Raw genomic sequence first — 25,308 nt, 5'->3', positions numbered from 1 at the left:
TTGTAATCACACTAAGTATAAAGTGCCAAAATCATCACTTTACGGGGGGTACATTGATTGAGTGAATTTGCGGGGGTGTCTCTTGTGCTTTTGTGCTCTTGTGTTCCTTCCTTTTTGCTGCTATGGGTTCTTCTAATTTTCCTCTCTTAACTCCACATAACTATGCTACTTGGAAAATTGATGCATGGAGTAAACTTATGGAAAAAGGACTCACTCATTACATTGATGGAACTATTGTTGCTCCAGCTGATCCTAAGGCTGATCCAGTTGGTCACTTAGATTGGCTCACTAAAAATATCATGGCAATTGGTACCTTAAGAAAGTATGTATCAAAGGATCTCATTTTTCATATTGAAAAATGTACTCTAATCAAGGATGCTTGGCAAAAGTTTCAAGACTTGTATGGTCAAGTTGATGAGATTAGGGGATATCAAATTGATAGTGATCTCACCATGTTAGATCCCAAGAACTTTGATACTATACAAGATTATGTCACTAAGGCAAATGAGTTGAGGGCACAACTTAAAGATTGTGGCATTGATAAAAAGGATACTCAATTGATATTCAACTTGATAGGCAAGCTTCCACAAGAATATGCAACATTTGTTTCTAGTTTCCAAACCCATAGGATGACAATGGGTTCAAGCTACACAATGCCTACATTTGATGCTTTCAATGAAATGTTGATGATGGAACAAACTAAGTTGATAAGCATGGGCATTCTTAAGGCTTCTAAGTCTCAAGCATTAGTGGCAAATCAAGGGAACAAAGGAAATCAAGGAAAGGACAACTCAAACAAGAAGAAATTGCAATCAAAGCCTAAAGACAAAGCACCATCTTCTCCAAAACAAGTAGATTCATCCTCTTCCAAGAGAGATAATTCACCAAAGAGAGAGAGACCTACTTGTGCTTATTGTAAAAAGATTGGTCATGAGGAGCATCGTTGCCATTCTTAGAAGATTGATGAGCTCACACATATCATCAAAAAGCATAACATTGATTTGCCTAAAGTCTACAAGAAGGATGATTCATCAACTTCCACTTCCTCGCATTCAAAAGGAAAAGGGCAAGCATTCATGGCTTCTACAAGTAGAAAGACTCACTCTTTTGGAACAAGAAAAGGAAAAGCTCTATGTGCTACTATCAGTCATAATTCATAGAGATGGCTTCTAGATTCAGGGGCTTCTCATCATATGGCATCTTCGCAATCTATGTTCTCTACATTTGAGCCTTGCACCATGCCACAGATTTTGATGGGCAATCATACATACATGGATGTGATTGGGAAAGGATCTATTGACATTGGGGATAACTCCTTCAATGATGTGTTGTGTGTACCCCACTTGACAAACAATCTCCTTTCTATCTATCAAATCACACATGGTGCAACTAAGAGAGTTGTGGAGTTCACACCTGACTCAGTTTTCATTAGAGACATGGAGACTAGAGCTATCATTGCGACTAGGGTGGTTGATCATGCATCTCGGTTATACTCCTTTTCAGATTTTGTTGATGATGATTTCACATTTGATGATTCTACACATGTTGATCACAGTTCTTGTGATGGTTTAGATTTTGAGGAGAAATTTGGACACTTGAACATGGGGATTCTCACATGTGACCCCATTCTTGAGTGTTGTATTTCATCTCCTCATATTGATATCACATCACCTGTTGTACCTGATTAGGTGGATAGTGCGACAGTTTTGCCTTCATGTGATTCAGTGCAACAAGATATTTATTGTCTTCCATCTTCAGATTCATGGGATGATTACTTGATAGACATTGCTGGTTTGTTTATGGAATCCTACATTGTAGATTTGGGAGACATCATTGATGATATTCATCTTCTCTTTGATGAAGGTGATCCTTCTTCGATTATTGCGAGGGAACACTCTGACCCTCTTGTTCATTCTCTACATGATCATTCTTTCGAGGTTGACATGATTGTGGATACTTATGTACAACAGTTGGAGGAGGTCTCTTTATATTTTGAGGAGATATGTGAGTCTTTGGGACATGTTATACATCCATCTCCATTAGATCTTGGAGTGCCTTTTTCAACAGTGTGGCACAGTTTACCACCTTTGGAGGGGGTATCTTTCAGCATCGACATGGGGACACTTGAGCAGTTTTCAGAGATTCCTTTCATCATGAGTTTTCTTCATACATCTTCCCTTCATGATTGGGGAGACTTCATCGATACACCTTTGGTTTTGTTTCTTCCTAAGGGGAGGAATGTTGTTCAACATTCATGGAGCAGTTTCTTCATACATCGAGCTTCTATCATTGGTGCAGATTCGACATTGAGAGGGGGCTTCCTAGCTTCTCTTCTTCTCTCATATGGGGGGGACTTTTTCCTCACATGGGGTTTTGTTCCTCACATACTTCTTTGAGAGTTTTTGTATAGCTTTCATCTCTCTTTTTGGGGGAGGGTTTTTTCCCATTGGGTTTTTCTCTCTTTCCCCACTTTGTGAGAGATTTCATTGCATTGGTTTGCATGCATTTGCATTTGTACATGGGTACCTAACATGGCCTCGTAGCCGGGACCCATCTTGCATTGCTTAGTTGCATTCTAGACTTAAGTGCATTCCCCTAAGTTGCACTTAAGGGGGGGTGTTGGCGTAAATAATTATTCATCATGGATATTATTACACTTACTTAACTTTACTTAGGATAATGCATTTCATAATAGTTTGGGTATGAGACACTTGGGTGGTTGTGCCACATTGGGATAGTGTGTGTAGGAGAAATTCCACCTTTTATGGTGTTGATCTTGTTGTTACACTCCACTCTTGTTGTTACACTCCACATTCAATGGGTGATCCACCTCATGTGGACTATTATATTATTTCTCCTACCTACCCACACCTATTTCCTACCTACCCTTGTTTCTTATTGAGCCACATGTCATGTTTGTGTGCTCACATATCCCTAGCCTTGCCTATATAAGCAAGCTCATCTACATTGTATGTAACTATTGAATCATTATTATTGATCATTTTCTATTGATGAGAATATAGTTTATTCTTGTTCCATATTATGTCTCTATTTTGTACATTTCATTGAGCTCTTGATCTTGGCAAAATCTCACATATTGATCTAAAATATTTAAAATTGGGCTCCACCTTCTATTTATATCAAGTTAGAATGTTGTCATGTAAAACTTTTGGCTTATGTCCCTGTTCACATTATTGAAATTGTTTGTTCTTGTGATTAATTTTTAGATGAGATTTTATCCAATTTCTATGTTTTTAGTCTGCATACAATAAGACTTTTTTTGACATCTGAAAAGATCCAACTGCACAAGTTTGGATATAACATTTCCATCTCCTAAACTTTTTAAACCCTTTCATGCCTGAGAAGTTTGTGATGTCTGAGTTGGCATGTACCTTTAAGAGTTTTCCAATTGAGCTTCTGAATTCATTTAAGTGCTCAAATCTTGGAGTGAAATGTTTGTTCCATTTTGAAGTTCGGGATCTCTGAGTTAGTTTGGAAACCTAAAGTAATATTTATTTGCTTAAAATAAGTAGATAAGTGGTTATAAAAAGAGAAAAACAAAACAAAAAATATCCATTGTTGTAAAACTAGAAAAACAATGAAAATAGGATTCTAGATCTAATAGGAACTCCTTAGTCATTGAGAATATTCTACTCACCACTTGATAAAATATTGTCACCATCCACTCAATCTCTTGAACCACCTAGAATATAATTGCTTTGTTAGACACCTCAAATTGCATGTTTTTTTATGGAGGATTATTCATCCTACTTAGTTAAGAGCAAAGGAATGAGGGTATCCATTTGGCAAAATTCAACTAGGGCACGATTTTGTCTTCATCACTATAATGTTGGAGCCTTGTATGTAGGAATACTGCTCATTAAAGCTATGAGATTTCCACAATCCCTCTTATAATCTTATGTATTTTCCTGGATTCAATAAGAACAATACATAAGAAGACTATTCATCTCATTAAGAACCTTCATTGCTTTTTGGCTATCAATATGGATGGTCTTTCATGTTGGGATTAAGGTGTCTCAACCCTATAGTCCAAACATGTTTATTTATTTTATTGCACCCATATTGGAAGTCCTAAAATGAGGGGAATAGTGTGAGGTAGGTGCTGCATATAGCAAGGTGACTATTATGGATGAGCTATGCATTGTTACATTGGAAGTTGTTATATGCAATGTGTCATGGGTTTAGCAAGTTGTAGTTTATGACACAACATACCTCTTTGGCATTCAACTTAGTTTTGGAAACCATGGGCCCTTTTTCACTTGTGTTGGGATCTATCAATGTGTGGCTTCTTTGTGTATGTTTTATGATTGGTTGGATATCTTATAAGAAATTTTCATGTGCCGAATATTCTCTAAAATTCTCTACTATTGTTTTTACTCCTAAAGAGCACTGGTTCTAGGTATTGTATTTAACCATTGGTTTTGTTGATAATATAATTGAGTCTAGCTTTTGGAGTGTTTATTTTTTCCTGAAAGGGTTTTCCCAAGTATATTTAGTGTTGTCATTGTTTCTTAAACTATAATTTTATGTTTATCTAATCTACAATAGTTTAAGAGTTTGTAAGAAGTTTCTACAACATCCCTCTTATTAGATTTATAATTTTGAAGAGTTATTTCACATATTGACTTCCTTTCAATTGGTATCAGAACCTGGTTAGCTTTTCTCTAATTAATTAAAGTGGGATAGGACCAAACCTTTACATAATCACTAAAGAGAAACTACCTTGGGTGAATGAGGATTGCAAATCTAGCCCAAAAACATAGGACACTAAAGCACGCTAGAACCAAATAGATGAGTAGGACAAGACCACTAAAGACATAACCAAAAAACAAACAACATCCAACCACACACCAAAGATATATAGGAATGGTCTATTGAATGAGGAAATTATCATCTTGCTACTCATTACACAACACTTTAAATTTATCAGAGAAAGAAATAATTTTGTTAAAATCTTTTGCAATTTCCAAAGTGCCCAAATCAGAATTAGACTTGATGATAGATCTCAGGGGGTCCATCACCATAGGATAATCCATGTGTCTCTTCCCCTTCACCTTTACTCATTCTATCTCCTTCTATATGGCATTCCAAGAAGGTGAATTTTTAATTTCCATCTCCTATCTCAGACTAAACATTTCCTTAGCATTCTTTTTCAGGATCTTTTGATTCTCCTTCAGCTCAGCCACAAAAATTTTCTTCACGCTCTCAATTTTTTTTCTTTCAAATCCTTGAGAATCACTTCAACATTCTCCTATTTATCCAATTTATTTATGATATCATTGGTAGCCTTCTAAGCCATCTCATGTATTTCCTCCAACACCCAAATATCACCCTAAGTCTCAGCCTCAGCCACCACTTCAATTCTATTTATCATCTTTTTTGCCACACTTAATTGAGAGAGGAACCAACACAAGATTGCATCTTGCTATTTAATATGCTATACCAACTTAGACACTTTGTGGGCTAGAGGAAGGGAGTCAAGTTTGGAGTTAGAAACACCTCAAGTGGACAAGCAAAGAGGATCCTAACAAGGGGAGAAAGGGGGAGATATCCTTAGAAGCAATGGGAGATCATTCAGAACTAATGGCCAAGGAGGAATGAGACTCCACTGAATCCAACAAATCAATATCCTTAGAGAGTGGCATGGGGATTCTTCTATTTAGCTTCACGAATAGGGTTGTACCAGGTAGGGACAAGTTTGGTATTGGATGAGAAAGCCAATTTGTGGTTCAATTTTGAAATAGGCACACCAAAAATCTCCATAGCCAATTTAGAATTTGACAAGGGAATAGGGAAAATCATAAGGGTTCTACTAGATAAGGTTAAATACAAGTAAAAAATTGCAAAGCCTTATGATTATTCCTTGGTGAAGGGGAAGAGAATTGTTGGATTTAGCCCTAGAAACTAGATTATGATTAAAAGGAACACACTGATAAAGGGAAGTGCATTTTGATACCATACCTTAGGTGATTTGGCATGGGGTAGAGGGATATGAAATCTTTTGAATCTATCATCCAATGTGAAGTACTTCATAAGAACTTGTGTGACATCCTTCCAATTTTGAGGAAGGCCTTCACTATTATAACCACTTTGCATTATTGAGACACTTTCTCTTGGCTTAAAGAGTCTCTTGAACTCATCTTTGTACACCCCTTCTACTTTTTAGAAAGATTCACTCCCTCCAATGATACTCCACTAATTGTGATAATAGTATCTATAGAGACCATAAAGGCTAGTCCCCTAATTTTTACCTCACCCTTCTCCCACAACTAGGCAAATTTTTCAGAGAGGTCTAGATCAAAGCTCTCAATCCCTTCCACATAGTTTGCAAGATTTCTCTTAACTAATTTTTTCCATATCTTAGTAGTATTTTTGAAATGATCACAACTATCTAGCTCACTTTGAATGAGGTCACCCATCATAGCTAAGATAGTGAAACTAGAGGAAAAAAACCCGAGGGGAATTTGAATACTATTAGCATGAGAGGGTAAATATGGGATAGGATTGGGAAAGTTACAACTAAAACTAGAATTAATCATCTACCTCCTAAACATTAAATGGCTAGCATAAAAGGTGGCTATGGAAAGAAATAAAAAGACAATCTTAAGATTATTTTGTATCATGAAACTTTATGTCAGCAAGGATAGTGGCATGAATCACATCATGGATTTCACGTAGATCTGTCCATATTTTTAAATTATTGGAAAATGGGCCCAAAGAAGCCAACCTACATGCAACATTATTTCCTTTTTTCTCATATGAATGAGTATTACATTGCCAATATTGAGGTTTGGCTTCTGTTTTGAGCATTAAAATAGTTTTCTTTGAATCACCTTCAATAATGATTCATCTATACCCTCTATCTCTTGCAATAGGTAATCCATAATAAATAACTACAACCTCTGTAATGTTTGAGGTTTTCATTCCTAGGTTAGCCACATAGGCTAGGACCAAATTATGACACTATCTTTTTTATTGTTGTTTCCTTGACATGTTTTTTGTGCTAATTTAGTTTTAGTGGGAGTTTTGCAAAGGAAGATTTCATAACTTTGTTGGTACTTTGATATGGAAAGCACATCCAATTAAATATAGATGGATAAATTTAATGGTATTAATTTTGAGTTGTGGAAACTTAAAATGGAAGACATTCTTATGGATAGAGATCTATGGGATATATTTTCTTTGATGAAACCTCAAAATACACTACAAGATGAATCAGATAAAATGGATAAAAAGGCCAAGGGTTTGATAAGACTCTCTTTGGCTAATTTAGTGCTCCTGAATGTCTATGAGGGGAAAATTATAGCTTGATTTTTAAGAAACATATTCATAATATTTATCAATGGATATCCTTGGTAAATAAGTTATTCCTAATAAGGAAGTTGTATTCTTTGAGGATGGAGTGAAAAGGGTCCATTTTATGACACCAGAGACTCATTCACATTGGTGAGAAGGGTCTTAAAGCCATAAAAATAAGAGCCTTGTTGAAGGCCTTGATGATTGTAATCTCGAGTTTTACTTTTGTGAACATTATTTTTATGGTAAATAGAATCATGTTTTTTAAATTTTATTTCTCATAAGTATTTAAGGATTTTGGATTATATTCATTTAGATGTGTTTTGTTCTGTCAATTTTAATTCAATATCTAGATCTATTTATTTTGTCTCTTTCATATATGACTATAGTAGAATGAAATTTGTGTATATCCTCATAAGTAAATATGAAGTTCTTAGTCGGTTTAAGGAATTCAAATCTTTGGTTGAAAACAAGTCTAGTAGATAAATTAAGTGTTTGAAGATTGACAATGGTGTTGAGTTTTGTTCAACAAAGTTTGACACATTCTATATGGAGCATGGGATTGAAAGACATAAGAAAACATTGTACACCCCATGACCAAATGGAACTCTAGAGAGGATGAACAAAATGTTGATCAAAAGGGCTAGTAGTATCCTAAGTGCTAGTAGGCTTGAATAGAATTTTTGGGTTGATGGTGTAGCCACTACATGTTATATAGTTAACATATCTCCTACTTTAGCACTAGTCGTAAAGACAATGATGGAGGCATGGTATGGTAAGAATCCCTCAATGGTACATCTCAAATTATTTGGTTGTGATATATATGCACATGTGCTCAGTGAAAAAAATGAAAAAAAAGGAGAATAAGGTAGTTAAATGTATCTTCATCAACTATGGTCTTGGTATAAAAGGCTACAAGATTTGGGATATATTTTTACAAAAGGTTCTCTATAGTAGAAGTGTTATCTTTCATGAGTTGAAACCTTCCACAATTGATTTACAATGAGAGAAGGAAGAGAAACAAAAAAATGAGGTATTTCACATACTATATACTCGGATAAGAAATGAACTATGCACTCCTATTGGACCTGATAATGAGGAGAGCTCAAATAGGTCTAAAAGTTATAAAAAAGAGAAAGAACCTGAACTTAAGAAATTGAGGAGGTCTACCCATGATAGGAAATGACTTGACAGGTATGGTTATTCACCATAAAGGTTTGGATATTCTATGTTTGATTCCAATTGCATATATTCTTTCATTACTGACACTGATGAGCCTAGGACTATTAGAGAGGCTATGGATATCCCTAACATAAATTACAGAATGGAAATCATGAATTAAGAGATGGTTGCATTGAATAAGAAACTTACATTGGATCTGGTATCTTTTCCCGAAGGATGTTGTGCAAGGTGAAAATAGAATAGGGTAGATTAGGGCCTAATCTCACTTTCATCGAAACAATGGAATATGAAAACACCTAAAGGAGTAATCCTATTTGACTAAATCTTGTGAAATAGAGTCAAGGGATACTTTTAGGGATTCTATTCCTTTGCAAATATGAAAGGGAATATGCTAAATTTTGATGAATGGAAAGCAATGGTAATAGGATGAACACATGTAACTATAACATTAGTAATAACAAACTAATTTAGTAACTAAACTATGATAGAAATTATAGATCTAAGAATAAAATTTTGATGTGCACCTGTAATCTGAAATTGACCTTGAATTGATATGACTAGGGTGTTGGGTACTCTAGTCACAATAGCTAAACTAGTCTACAAAGTAAGAATTTGGAGACTAAGACTATATAAGCCTTGTCTACCAAATTTGAAGCTGATTGGGGTTGACCATGGCATGGGCACCCTAGTCCTTGAGATCTAGGTCCTGATTTTGAAATGGATCTATGACAATCGGTTGAGATCTTTTGGAAATTGTCTAATCTAATGAAAACCTATAAGTGCACCTACAAGCTGTAAAATGGTGTGTTTGTTATTATATAGGGTTTTACCTTTGTCAAAACCCTTGTTTTTGTTATTTATACCTCCACAAATAGCCAATATTGTATTGAAAAGTGTGTGCACCCTATAACATCATGTGTTTGTAAGATTCTTATGACCTAAGATGAAAACTATAGTCCTACCCTATATTTTGAGTAAAAACCCTAAAATGAATGTAATGTAAATTCTTCAAACCACAAATGTAATATAGATCTAAAGAAATAATTTAGACCTTAAAATCAATGATGTGTAGATCTGAAACTTAAATAGAGATATTAAAATAACATGAAACTATACCAAACCCTAAGGAGAGGTGAAAACCAATCAATAGTCATTGATCACCTTATTGTTCTTCAATATATCATAAAGGTTCCATGAATTATAGAAATATTGATGAATAATTGATTAATGATAAACTTTTTTATTGTAGAGTTCACATGAAACCTCCTCTTTCACTTCACAAGGATCTCCTTCACTTGCTAAGTTTTAGTGTTGGGAACAGTGGTGTCTCAACCTTACATTTACATGAGGTTAGTATTCATAGTAAGTTTTTGTGTGAGCGTGAAATGGTACAAAATTATCCCTGCAACTTTTGGTTGGCTAGATAAGCATTTTGATAAAGTTACATAGCAGAATTGCAGCTAGTTTTGAAGATATTAAAGGTTTTATTTTGGAGGAGTCCAATGAAAGGTTTAAATTTAATATTGAGGAATTTAGACACACTTAAATTCCCTAAAATGTGGGTGTAAATGGTCTAGCAATTTACAAGGCAATAGAAAACTTCGTGATCTTTTTGACACTTCAAACAATTTATCAAAAGGACACACGATTCTCAAGTTATGGCCTCCGGAACTTTGTACTCCTGAAATAGGAAATATTAAATGTATCAGACACATAAATGAGATGTAAAAGGGAGGGACACATGTTGATGTGTGTTTTAACACGTCATAGGGCATCTAGAAGGGAGATAAGGTTGACTCTACCTTTTTGGGTGGTTTTAGCCCATGGTTTTGTAATGTCATTTGACGGTTTCTTGTAAATTGTATCTCGTATATATGAGGTGCATGAGATAGAGGTTGTGTGTCAGAGTCTTATGGCAATTGAGTTATGTAAGAATCTCTAACTAGTGGCTCTCCTATGAAGAACTTTCTCTGCAACTATATTGTAATCTGTTATTGATTGTTGAATAATATATTGAGTTGATTTTGGAGTGTGGGGTTTTTCTCCCAAAAGGGTTTTCCCCATGTAAATCATTGTGTTGTTGTGTTTTCGTATGCATGATATTTTAACTATTTATGTTAAGTTTCTATAACTGTTGTAATGATCTATAAACATTTTTTCATTATCCTCCTCTCAAGGTTAGTGTAGGAAGTTGTTCTACTACTTAACTTTCTTACAAGTGGTATTAGAGCCTAATCACCTTTGGTGTCAATTGTGGATTTTTGGGTTTTTGAGATAGGAATAACTCTAGGGAAGCAATTTGATTTGTGGTTGGGTGGTAAAGTTCATTAGCCATGCTCCTATCCTCCCTTGGCATCACAAAGATGGATGGAGATGATCTTATATTTTTTAATCAGTTATTATTAAATATGTAAAGTTGGTATGAATAGCTTCAATATAAATTATAAGTTCCATCCTGGATTAAGCACATGTGGATATGTTGTAATGAATTATCTTCATTTGTGGATATGTTGTAGTCAATTATTTTCATTGATGGAAATATGATGAAATGGATTTGTTTTCATTTGTGAATATCCATATATTAGAAATGGAATTAACTTCTCTATCAATTTATTAAAAACGTTGATTATTCCAAGAAATTTGTTTCTTTGTTTGAATTTAAAATTATTAATATTTTGAATATTTAAATATTTAAATTCAAAAGTAGTGAGGAAATTATACGTTGTCTACAATACACTCTTGTAGAATCCTTTGGAGTCAAATTCACACTTCCATAGATGAAAAGAGGGAAATCATTTTGTCATATAGGGGCTTGCCTAATTCAAACCCCATCTTGGTGGAAACAACTCTACTACAACAATGTTGGATGAAAAGTAGGAGTTCCTCAAAAATGATAGAGGTTGAGAACCTTAATAGAAATACTTGAAATGATAAATGATCTGTATGAAATCCTTGCCTTGAAGTATCACACAAAGATTGATATTGCTTGATTGATGTGGATGCATGAATTCATGATGGAATAACATATAGAACTTTAATGCCATTGTTGAAACTTTAATGCTTAAATCCTTTCTTGAATACTAGATTGAATTATCATAAAAATTGATACTTGATGTGGATTGATAATAGGTAGATATTTAAAAGAAAGAGGGAGTTGTATTTTTATACAAATTACACTTTTTAGATTTAATTTTTGGTTAAGGACAAAATTGAGGAGTACAACCCCGTTACATACAAATTCAATCATTATAATTTGAAATTTGGGGCCAGAGTCATTGAGCACCCTAGTCGTAGAGAATAGGGGAAGTGGATTTCCTATTCACAACATTCTAGGCTAGAAAAAACATTGTCGACTAGGAGATTGTATTGAGCTTCAAGAAATGGTCATGAAACTGAGCATAATCAGAGATCAACTAGGTATAACAACCAAATCAGGATCGAAGTGAATGTAAAATTTTAAATATGTACAATTTATTATACTTCAAGTTGATTTTATGGTAAATGAGATACCATCCAAGAAACATAAACTAAGATCTCAAATCTCCATTTTTGTGTATCAATGGTAATCATAAACTAGGTTTAGTTACAATGTTAGTAGGAGAGATGAACACTAAGGTTTTGTGATTCCTTTATTTCAATAGGATTTAGATTGTAAAGTGTGTGGGGATGATCTAGGTTAAATGATATGAAATTGATAAAATTCATGATAAATAATAAGATACATAACTAGAAATGAACATAGTAGAAGAGATCTTGAATTAGGAGATAGAGAATAATATATATCTTCCATCTAAAAAAAAAAAATTATCCATGGTTTCTGGGCACCCTAGCCTAAGGGGTTTTGTACCAACAAAAATTTATTTATTTTTGATCAAAAGGTCTTGTAGCTTTGTCTCTGGAAAAACTAGCCAAAAAGTGTTGGACATGGTTGGAGGGTGTGCTACTCTAGGAGTTATACTTGTTCAAAGTTTGGTGCTATCTTTATTAGTCTATTTTATACTCTTGTAGCCCTATCTATTGTAGGATTTACACTTATATAGGGTTGGAAAGGTATTTCCTAATTTGGGAAGATATCCATGTGTCAAATAAAAATATCAAGTTCAAATAACAAATCACAAAGGTTTACACTCACACATATTTGAATTTAAGCCACTTTTGGAGGTACTAGGTCATTGGACACCCTAGTCCACTTAGACTTGTGTGTTAGGTGCCCTAGTCCTCTCAAATAAGTAATAGAAAATAGGGTTGACAAAGTATCAAGGCCCAAGACATAAGATCTTGTCTCAATATTAGCATTTGATGACACTTATTTAGAATAGGGCAGAAATAGACTAAAAAAGGTCAAGGGGAGTGGACACTAAATGCAATAACCTAAATAGATGTAAAATTCACCACAATAACAATATAAAAATAAAAAAGATCGATGTCATGGTTGCAGAGTACAAATCTATTCGCAGTGATCTTGAGAAAGACCTTGGAGGTGAAGACCTTGTTGCTAGAGGCAACAAAACCACAGGCCCTAGCTCCAGGACCAAAAGAAGGACCAGCAATAAGGGCACCTCCAGGTTCATTATGGAGGATTTGGAGGAAATAAACAAAATTGCCATCCAGATAAACAAGGAGTTGGTGCACTCTCTTAATTCAGTGTTTCTATTTTGTTGTTTGTGTCTCTTTTTCCTTTCATATATTTTATGGGGCGCTCCCCTATTTTGCTGTTGGTTTCTGATTGATTGGCTGATGGCCAGTTTCTATAAAACTTTTGGTTTTGTGTTCATGTAAAACCCATTTATCTTTATCAAAAACATAGCAATATCATTGAGATGTTAAATAATGACTTCCTTATTTTTCTCCATTTTGGATTTTGGTTTTTGACTCAACTCCCTTGCTTGCAACCTGTTTGTGAACCTTCTAGTCATTTGTAGTAATTTTGTCATGACAGGTGTGCGTACTACTATTTCTCGAATGTTGGTGGGTGATTTGCATATGGCTATGGATCCTACTCTTATTTCTTGAACTAGTGTAGTTGTCATAGCTCGTGCATATCCTTTGGCTATGTCAACACCTTCTGGAGTTGTTAGTCTCTTGTCAACTAGCCTCTTGCCCCATAGAACCTTGTAACACTTTAGGGTTTTTTCCTCCTTAAAATTTATTTGTAGAAAATAAATACCTCTCATGTACATCCATAGTTCTTATAGTTATGGTGGTTTAATGCCAAAATATGGATGACAATATGTCATGTTTTGAGAGAAAGGATTTCATTTATAGGTTTATCTATCTAGGTTCGATGCTTCTAGACTTGAGAATTATAGGTTGAGGGTAAAATAGAATGTATCCTTGTGCTCTTTGGTTTTTGTTTGTTTTTTTACCTCTCTTGAAGATCGAGTTAACTTATAATATGGAAAACTAGAAATGAGATTCTCATCCTCTCTTTCATCATCCCTAGATAGTCTCCTTTAACTTGTTAAATAAATCTATTGATATTTCTTATGTATGGATAAGATTCACCTATCTTCTCTAATAATTTTAATGTAAATAAACTTATGAAGATATTGGTAATTCTTTGGGATATTTGCTTAAGGTGGTCTTGGATACTAGTAAAATCTATAATACTTTATTTTCTTGTATCATTTTGGATTAGAATCTGTAAAATGCTTTACTTGTGAGATTTTTCTTCATGTGAATGAGTACCCATGATCCTAGATGTTAGATTTTGAGGTTATTTCATTTTGTTGTGGACACTATTTTCTACTAGGCATTTAGCCTCTACTTGCCTTGATAGCTCTTGTGCTAGGTCTTTATCTACCTACTGGAATAATGTTCTTCCAATAAAATATATCATATTCCTCGATGAAATAGATGGAAGTTCAAATAATTCTACTAATTCAAATGGTAAATCCTTCCCCTACTACTTAAACTAATTTGGATTCCCTTAATGTTGTGTCCTCTTCTTCTAATATAAAGTTTCTCTATGGCTTGTGTATTTCTCCTCTTCCTTTTGTCATTTCTTATACTCAACCTCATTACAATATTTCTATTCCTCTTGGCTTGGTTCTCATTTGGGTGCAGTCTCCTTCATCTTGACAATTCCCCCACCATTGCTCCTAAAATTTCAACTCATGATGATACTTGTTGAACTTTTCTTTAATGTAAGAATAATATTCATTCATTGAATGTCTCTCCTAGTAAGTTAATTCCTTTTAGGGTAAAATTAGGTTCCAACTTAGAGTTTAATTTATTTTTTAGCTTGTTACCTAGATGCTATCGGTTCTTTAGGTTTCACTATAGGGTTGCTACCATGTAAGTAAGTTTGTTGTTTTAATCCTCTATTTACTTTTCTTTGTTACTAGTTATTTCCTAGTAACCTTCATGTTTTTTCTATAGTTTGGTCCCTATAAAAGAACTTCCTTATCTTAAGAAAAGACATAGTGATATCATATATGAGTTATCTCGTATTATGCACATACTCTATACATACATATACATATATATACATCCATATATATTTCTATATGTACATACATACTCTAATGGTGGAGAAACTAGGAGTTCACCAATAAGGATAGTAAGACCACTAATTTTTCCTTGGTGATCACTATAGTCAAAGAGGGGTGAACATAATAGATATAACCTCAATCCAAATAAGGAAAGGCTTGAAATTTTGAGTATATTCACCATTTATGAATGCCCCCTCTTTCTAGATTGCGAGTGGATTTATTAATTCAAAAATTAGGGTAAAACCATGAATAATTGAAGTAAACTATAAAACATAGTGAGCTATAGATGTCACACAAAGCCACCATCTATGTTCTAGGAAAAAGAAGATGTTTAAAACCTATTCCCAAATGTTTGGCCTGATTTTCCAAGACTGGGTAGTATAGATTCATCCTGATCCTCCAAATTTTTCAGTGTTAAAAGATAAACCTATTCATCACTTTTGACTCTACTAGAATCCCTAAGTATAGCTCTTGAACCTATTTCCTGCACACGGAGAGAGAGAGAGAAAGATGTTGTGGATAGGTTTTTTCCTAATTAGAACCCTAGTTTAGTAATTAACCTTCAACAAAATAATGCTAATACTGAAATAAATGTTAAGCATATATACCTCAGACCTACAATTGTTGATAGAAGGATTGATGATGCAATTCTCTTTGAGTGCAATCATAAATGTTAAATGTAATGGAATGAAAAACACATGGAAATGAAAAACCCTAATCAAAGACATGCTTGCACGAATATTGATGCAATTTTTCTCTAAAATTGATGATGAAATGTAGCCTTGAATCTCTGAAAAAATGCTTGATCATGAATGCTTCACAGATGCATGAATAATAGAGTATGTAATGGATGTCAAAATGAATTGATAGGATGTATTTATATAGGGTTCCCTAGTTAAATTACCAATTAGGCCGACCTTAAATGGTCATGTGTAGCCCTAGGGATCAAAAACCATAAGAGAGGTAAAGATCTTGCCCTATTTCAAATTGAGACCTATTTAAGTGGGAATAGGGAATTTTGGTGTTCCCTATTCATCATACAAATAAGACCATCATAAAGGGAAATGGGGAAGAGACCTCCAAGATGGTGTCCACCAAATGGTATTCAGGAGATCAGGGTTGGATAATAGGACTAAAGAAGACCTAGAGAGGGGATGAAGATTGGACATGCTAAAGTACAATCACAAACATGAGGTGTAAACTACACCGATTATAATTTATGATGCTACATGTAGCCCCCACTTTAATGGGATTATAAGCCCATGTAAATACTCATAGTAAAGTAGAAAGATGAGAGAGAGGGGAAATTAGGAGTGAGATCACAAAGAGATAAGAAATCAGAGATTTTGAGGAATAATCTTAGGATCTAAACTCATGCAATCATATGTAAGGACACACAACACAAGGGGTTAGTACTAAATATAAAATAATAAAAACATCTTAGCCACTAATATCATTCTCAGAATGGTATCACAAGAACACAAGTGATCACATAAAAAGAGAAAGAAGATGCATCAAATGATGAACCATGATCCAAAAATAGCAAAGTTATGAGCTCATGGGGAAGAGAAAGGAGAGAAAATTGATTCGACGAGCTAGAAAACTATGTTATGCTAGGTGGTCCTTGTTAGGGAGGATATTTAGAATACTTTATCTATGTTTTGCTAGTTCTAGTTACACTACTGCATATATTGTTGTCTAGTTTTAGGAGTTAAGCATCTCATATAAGACTTGTTGGTTTAGTTTCAACAATGCAATAACCTATATAAGACATGAAACAAAAACAAATATGTGTGGTTTCAGGAACATCTTGTATAATACTTTGTTTTGTCTAGTTTCGAGCATGTGTACCTAGTATATGACATGAAATAATAATATGTCTAGTGCCAAAATGTAATAATGAAAAAAATAGGGTTTCATGAATAAGGATAGTAAGACCACTAATATTTTGTTGGGGACCACTGGGATGAAGGTAATAGATCTAACATCAATCCAAATAAAGAAAGGGTTGAAATTATGATTAAATTAACTAGTTATGAATGCCACATCTTTCTAGATTGAGAGTGGATTTTTTAATTATTAAATTAGGGAAAACCCATGGATAATTGAAGTAAAATGTTGAAAATAGTGAGGTAAAGATGTCCCACAGAGCCACCAACTAAGATTTGGGCAAAATAAGATGTTTAAAACATGTTCCCAGAAGTTCAGCCTAATTTTTTTGGGACCAAGTAGTATAGATTCACCCTGGTCCTTTGATTTTTTCATCGTCAAAAGATGAACCTATTTGTCACTATTGACTCTACCAAAATTATTGAGAACAACTCTTGAACCCATTTTCTGCACATAGAAAGTGATAGAAAGATGTTGGGGATAGGGTTTTTCCTAACTCAAACTCCAGTTTGGTAGTAAACCTTGAATGAAATAATGCTAATACTAAAATAAATGTCAAAGAGATATACCTCAGATTTGCAATTTTTCAATGCTAAGAGATTTTCACAATCCATAGTATACCAAAAAGGTACTTTCTGGATTAGATTGTGTATACAATTTATTCAAAAATCTTATACATAATCGAATCCAGAAACTACTTTTGCTCTGTAATTTTTGCTAGAGGATTCATGATGCAATGCTCTTTGAATATAATAAAAAATATTGAATGTAATGGGATGCAAGATAAATGGACATGAAAAATCCTAATCAAATGCATATTCTTATAGGAATATTTATGTAAATTTTCTGCACAATGCGTGGATGATGAAATGTAGCCTTGAATCTCTGAAAATGCCTGATGATGAATGCTTCACAGATGCATGAATAATATAGTATGTAATGGATGCCAAAATGAACTGATATGATGTCTTTATATAGGGTTTCCTAGGTAAATTAGTAATTACTAATCAGGCCAACCTCTAATAGTCATGTGTAGCCTCGGGGAACAAAACCCATTAGAGAGGTAAAGGGCCTATGCAGTACCCTTCCTCGTTTGAACTTATTAGACTCATATTTTATTATTGTTTAGTTTCAGTGGATACATTACCATGATGTGTTAATTAGACTTATATGACATTATTTCATGCTTTATCTAGATATGAGATGCATAATTTAGTTGTAGTATTTAAGTACTTGTGATTTATGGCATTTTATGGATTATTGTTGTGTACTGACATTTTACTTTATCTATGCAATGTGGAATTATATGTTGTGTGTCTGCGAGTGTATTGGATGCAAGGGGATGATTTTCCTTAACTCATTTCAGTGAGACAGGGAACGTCGTGATTCTCCTTTGTCGGTGTGTATGTCGTGGCTTCTATATAGTATATATGCATGTGTGGTTTGGTGATGTAGGATATTGCAGGTATAAGTACCGAGTAGGTATGGACTATCGTCTCCACCTGGCTTCATAGGTTTGAGCGTGCCTTATATTTTTTGATGAAAGTGGAGGAGATAGTATTTGACCCTATTTTACTCAGTTACACTCGTATGAGTGTCGTCAGTTGGTTGTCCAGTCAGTTAGTTTGACCTTCGTATTTTGTCGTTTGATCTTTTTATGAGTATTTGCTTGAGGTTTGTTCAGTTGTGTGTGTTTAGTGGATTCAATTAATTAATTAAATTTATGGATTTATCTCATGGTTGGCATTCTTGTGAATTATGTATTTTATGCATTGAGATTATAAATTTAGTTAATTAAAAGGAAATTATTAAATTAAGTTGCAAGTTGCATGATGTTAGAAATATATTTTATTTAAATTTTAGTGGAAAAATAAATTAGATTAATTGCATTTATTGTTTCCTAGAATTTAAAATAAATAAAAGAATAAATAGAATAAAAGAATAAATAGAATAAATGAATAAATAAATGAATGAATAAAACAATTAATTAGAATTAAAGTATTGCTTTAATTCTTTATTTAGAAAATTAATTAATTTGCATGAGAAAAGAAAAGAAAGAATAATTATTTTTAATTATTGCATGTTAGCTTATCTTTTGTTATAAAATTAGAAAATAAAATAAAATTATTTTTATTCTAAATTTAGGTTTTTGAGAAAAAACTTTTGAACCTAGAATTTTAGTTTAAATAGGGGAATAGGTCTTTATTTTAGATACACAGGAAACAGGTCAGGAAATTTAGGAAAATAATTTTATTTGGAAGCTTGTTGGAGGATTGGTTCTCTTCTACAAATGTTCTTCCAGGAAAGCTATACCAGGTTGGGTGGCTTCTTTTGATTGTTTGTTTCAAAGAAAATATTTTTATTTCTTTTATCTTTCTGAATGATGTGTGTGTATATTATTTGTCAGATCCAAAACCCTCTTCTGGTTAATCCATGTTCTTGATTTAAAATTCATGCTTGGAGTTAATTTCTAGTTTATGGAAAGAAGTTATTTTCTGGGTGTTGTAGATTTAATTTTGAGAAAATTGGGAAAATTATTATGGAAAATTTTGTCAAGATTTTTAGTGTGCATGAAAATTGCAAGATTTGGGAGGAATGGGATTACCAGAGAAAATATTCCCTCTTATTTGATTTTTGTTTCGATATTTGGCTATGGCAGTCCTTTTTAATATTTGTGTATCTCTGTGATATAATTAGGTATTATAGAAATAAATTTAATCGTTAATTAAATTTATTGTAAGTTAAGGGAAATTATTTTATTATATTATTTTGGAGAAATTGTGTAATTAATTCTGTTTAAAAAACAAAAAATTAAATTTACTGTTTTTAAAGTTGTGAATTTAAAAAAACAATAATAATTAAAAATAAATAAAAATTATTAAACAAATTAAAAAAAAAATTAATTAAAAAAAAAATTAATTAAAAAAAATAAAAAAATAAAAAAATAAAAAATAAATTATATATATGTATATAGTATTTTATGTGGTTTTAATTATGTTATTTTGGAAATGAAAGATATTTCAAATTAAATCATCTTTTTATTATATAATTTAATGTGATATAATTATATAATATTATATTTGTAGAATATATATTTATGTAATTATATTATATTATTATATATAATTTTTAATTTGGAATTTAATTTAGATTATTGATACAATCTAATCAGGTTTATTTGTAAAGTAATCATGAACATATAATTAGGGGGTTGATTTTTATGTGATTGATTTAACCTTATTGGACAAATGACAAAATTGATTTCTTTGTATTAATATAGTTGTATTTTCTTATTGTCTAGAAAATCTTTAATTGCAAGTTATTTGTGCTTTTGGCTGTTTTAAGAAAAGATTTCGTGTGTTAGGATCTTGTGTAAATGGTGTTTGCAGTCAAGCTTAATTTCATTGCAATTCTGGTTGAGTTGTCATTGTGTCCTATGTTATTATATCTCCTTGGTTAGGTGTTGTTGTATAACCTTATTGATGTGAGCCATTGTGTGTTTTGTCCAAATGGTCAATCTTGGGTTAGTGATTATGTATCCTTCACCTGTGCTTTGTTAGGATTGGTTATGATTGTCTGTTTTGCCATAGAGTTCTCATAGAGAGAGACATTTTCTATTAGTGTCCTATGAGAGAGAGAGTGGTTTTCGAGCGGGGGTCGTGCCCGAAGTGGATGATAGAATAACCCATCAAAAGTCAGTTAAAAAGTGATAACCTAATAATTGATTAGGGGGTGAGTAGAATAAATATTAATTAAGATAATATACCTTGTGCATAGGTGTAGTGCTTGTACATGGATCATAATGCTACGAGAAGGCCTAGAATGGTAAACTTACCACCTTGTCTTCACGAAAGGATTGGTAGGGTCTACATGTCACTTAGTTGGAACCGGAGGCTCGGGAGAGGTTAGTAGGAGTAACCCAGGATGGGGGCTGGGACCTATGAAGGTTGTACCATGGTATCCACTGTAAGACATGCGATGACACTCTCTCCTTAGAGTCACTTGTGTTTTGTGATTTGAGTTACATGGATGTTTGCGAAGTCTTGTAGTCCTTTCGTATTTGTCTTGCTTTGCTTGCTTGAGGGTTTTCTACTATCTCCTAGCATGGTGCGGTGGTTCCATTTCGGGATCACATGGTCGGGTGGTAGTGCCACTTACCATCGGATGTATTGGATTGTATCTTCATGCGAGGAAAGGCTTCACTAGTGTTCTTGGTTTGTGGTTCATGTACCAGCTCTTGTTCGAGATCATTGCTCAGTTGAGACCCTATGGTCATTGTATCAGACTTTTATGTAACCTTGATATCATAACTTTGTAATATGTGACATTATTGGAAGCCATGTAGTTATGGATGTTGTAATATTATGTCAGTGAAATGTATGTTGATTCAGTTGCTTTGGTCTTATGTATAAATGAAATATGGATAAATAAATGCATTGGAATACTTTGATTTCTTCATTATGGAATTTAGATGTATGTGTAGTTTTAAACTTAAGCATTTAATTTATCTAATTAAATAGACAATTGGATTAACTGTGGTGTTAAAATAATCTATGAATTAATCTTTGTTGGTAACCCTTAGGAAATCATATGTTAGACTTCCATTGTGTTATTAAATGTGCAATGGTTATAGTTAGTGCACTTAGTCTTTAAAAAAAAATTATTTAACCCTTTAGTTGCCTAGTTGTGTTGTTATCCTTTAGGGTTCCTGGTGAGGCATTAAATTGGGGCCTATTTAAGGGGGACCGGGATATTTTTGGGTGTCCTGATCCTCCTACAAAAAGGACCATTGTAAAGAGAAATGGGAAAGGGACCTCCAGGATGGGCCCCAACAAACAGTGTTCATGACATCTATGTTAGATAATAGGACCAAAACGGACCTAAAGTGGGGATGGAGATAGGACACACTAAAGTAGGACCACAAAAATGAGGTATAAATTATACCGGTTATGATTTATAATGCTACACACACATAGACACATAATCATAATCATGAAAATTGTATGAATAGAAAACTACTATTAAATTTACAAACATGTGTAAAAAGTGGAATTAGATTGATGAGACAACAACTAACTTTGAGAGATGAATCATATTAAAGAAAATCATGAATCTCAACATGTTATTTTTTACCATAACAAATCTTATATTTCTAGGATAATAATATAATGATTTAAACAAATATTTTCCGTTATTAGAATTTTATATAAAGCATATAGAAGTTATTAATAATGTAATTAGAATATTCTCATATTCATTTGTTGTGTGTTCATAAAATCAATGAGCTTCATTTTATGAATTTTCATTTCATGTACTTTAAATCATGGCATTTGAACATGTGTCCTTTCATTTCTATTAATATCAAATTATGAACTGTTATTCAAACAAACTTATATATGATAATAATTGCATTAGAATTGTTGTATTATAATTGTGAAAAAAATATTTCAATTGTGAACGAGTTTGATTAACATGTTATTAGTTTTAATATTAAAATTAAAATAATTTTTTCTAATATTAATATTTATGATAATTATTATAATTATAACTGAAATGATTTCAGGTTATTTTCTAATTGAAAATGTAATTAAATTTTACCTCTAATAGATTTAATAAATATTTTACCTATTATCTTGCTACAATTCACTACTATATAAAAAAATTATCTTAATATAAAAAATGAATAAAGCTAAAGTAACTACAATAAATTTCTCATTTATCTATTATGAATTAGGAATAAGGTTAATGGTTATTATCACAATAAAATGATTCCTTATTAATAAACTCATTACAACTTTTTAACTAATAAGATTTAGTTAAAATTAGTTAACACTTAATCAAAAGAGTGGTCAATAACTACATATATGATACCTAATTTTTTAATGAAGCATGTAGTGAATTAAAAACAAGCAAGTGCTTTAATGCACATTACTTAAAGTTATTCACTCATTGTAAATTACATTTACTAGAAGGATGTGATCTTGAGAATTCAATTTCTATTGCTTATTCATGAAGAAATGAAATGTTTTTCTTTAGTTTTAAATATGAAATTTGTTTTATAATACAAATTTTATTTACAAGAAAGCAATTATTAAAAAAATTTATAGAAAACACTAAAATATTTATTGATATATATTGATTATCTTTAGTACTTATGTAATTCTAAAAATTTATATACAAACCATGCTACTATATATGATTAACTTATTATTGTTTTTAGTTTATTTTATATAGATATATCTATGCATATATAAAATAATACATATATGTGAATATATAAAGATTCAGTCATAGCACTACTTTTACATAACTAAAATGTATCCAAATAGAAACCATAAATTAGACTCCAGATTGCATTTTAAAAAATTACTGCCATACTTATGTTTTAGTGTTGTATTCTTGTAATAGAGATAAGTGCTTCAAATATAAAGTGAACATTAACACATACTCATGCAAAAAGATTCTTTTTAATTGTGATTTCCATATATTATATGATCGGCATACTAAAAGAAAACACAGATAACAAATTAATAATGCTAGTCATTTTGATCCATATTTAGGGTTGTTTAGAAAACATATACTATAGCACTCTAGCATCACATTATGTTGGTGAAAAGTATTTCAACTATGGAGATCTACTTTACATTAGGATATAACAAAAGCACATGTGAAATTCATGTATGTGGCCAGGTTTGTGAACAAGACAATTGTTACTATAAAAAATAAGACTAATCTTACAGAATCTAAACCACTTGAATGGCCATTATGGGTGATCATTTAATATCATAAACTGTACGAATTTACAAATAGGCAATAAACGGCCCAAATTTCATTCATTGCTCACCAAGTACAGAAGGAAACCCCTCCAAAAATCCTTAAAACAATTGAACTGACTGCATAATCCATATGGTCTCACTTTATATGAAAGTATAATAAATATTAGTGATGTGCATATAGTTCGTTTGTCACTCAGTTCTTTCTCATGACTAAAGAATCAATGAGGATATGTCTACCCGTCTCTTTTAACTAGCATGTGAAGATAAAGAATCATGTGTACAAAGGAAAATAAAGACTAAGTTTTGATATCATGTTTTTTTTTTGCCATATGTCTTTTTTCCTTTTTTTTTTGGTAGGCAGTTCCATATGTCGATTCACCGTCACATTGCTTTTAAGTGGTTAGTTTTTTATGATAATAATACTATGTCAGTATATAATAAATTAGTTGTTACAGTTAGTTAGTTCGGTGAGAAGTTATTGTGTTTAGGAAAATAATAGTTTTATAAAATCAATACATTAGATGTAACATCACAGAAAAAATAGTATGATAATATTTTATTTTATATAAAATATGAAACTTTTTCTAATTTATTTTTAATGTTCAACATTGATATCAGAGTGGTCATAGATCTTGCAACTATGAATAAAAACATGTACATGAAATGGTTGCAGATAAATGATGGGTATTGAAAGAAAGAAAAGATATTTGAATAATGAAGAATGTAGAAAATGTCTAACAAACACTGTTATAAGTTGTGTGAAATTGAGTGTGAAGATAAAGTAGGGGAATAAATAAAATAGCTATAGTGGAATATATTGCTCATCTCCAAATTTTTACAATCCGTCATCAAAAATGCATATATTACTTTTATAAGAAAAAGATAATTTAAAATAAAAAAATAAATTACCTAAAAATTAGAGTTTCAAAATATAATATAATATTTAAATATATATATATATTAAATAAATATTTGTTCAAAAATGCATATATTACTTTTATAAGAAAAAGGTAATTTAAAATTAAAAAATAACTTACCAAAAAATTAGAGTTTCCAAATATAATATAATATTTAAATATATATATTTTAAATAAATATTTGTTTTAAAAGAAACTGTGAATTTATATACAATAATTTTAAGGTATATTAAACACACATAGTGCAGCCGATTTAATCTAATTTTTTGAAGTTTGGTCCTCAATTTCTAAGAGTGCATGCATTCTGAAGTGATTAGGGAAAAACTCTTTTACTAAAGGTGAAGATGAATAACTTTGGTCTCAAAGATAATGGGGCAATACAAAAACTGTTGATGGGGCAATACAAAAACTGTTTAAAAGAAAGAAGTATCTTTAATTGAAAGGACGAAAAGAACATTTCCATTTCTATTTCGACTCATATGTTTCACAAATCTTTTTCTGATAAAAATTTAAAATCCATGCTAGTACAAATTACTCTAAATAAAGATCATTTAACTAACCACAATTAATATAATATATCGAATCCTTAAAGCAATCACATTCTCCTCTATGGCTGTTCAACAGCAAGAGGGAACAGGGATTAAGTGTTCTACTCCAGGACTATGACCATCATTCTTATATGTTTTGTAGCCAGCATACCCTTTTCTTCCTCCCAAATTCTCATATTTTATC

Source organism: Cryptomeria japonica, chromosome 7 (genome assembly GCF_030272615.1).
Source record: "Cryptomeria japonica chromosome 7, Sugi_1.0, whole genome shotgun sequence".
Lineage (NCBI taxonomy): Eukaryota > Viridiplantae > Streptophyta > Pinopsida > Cupressales > Cupressaceae > Cryptomeria > Cryptomeria japonica.
The sequence above is the reverse complement of the archived record's forward strand: the minus strand, read 5'-3'. Positions refer to the sequence as shown.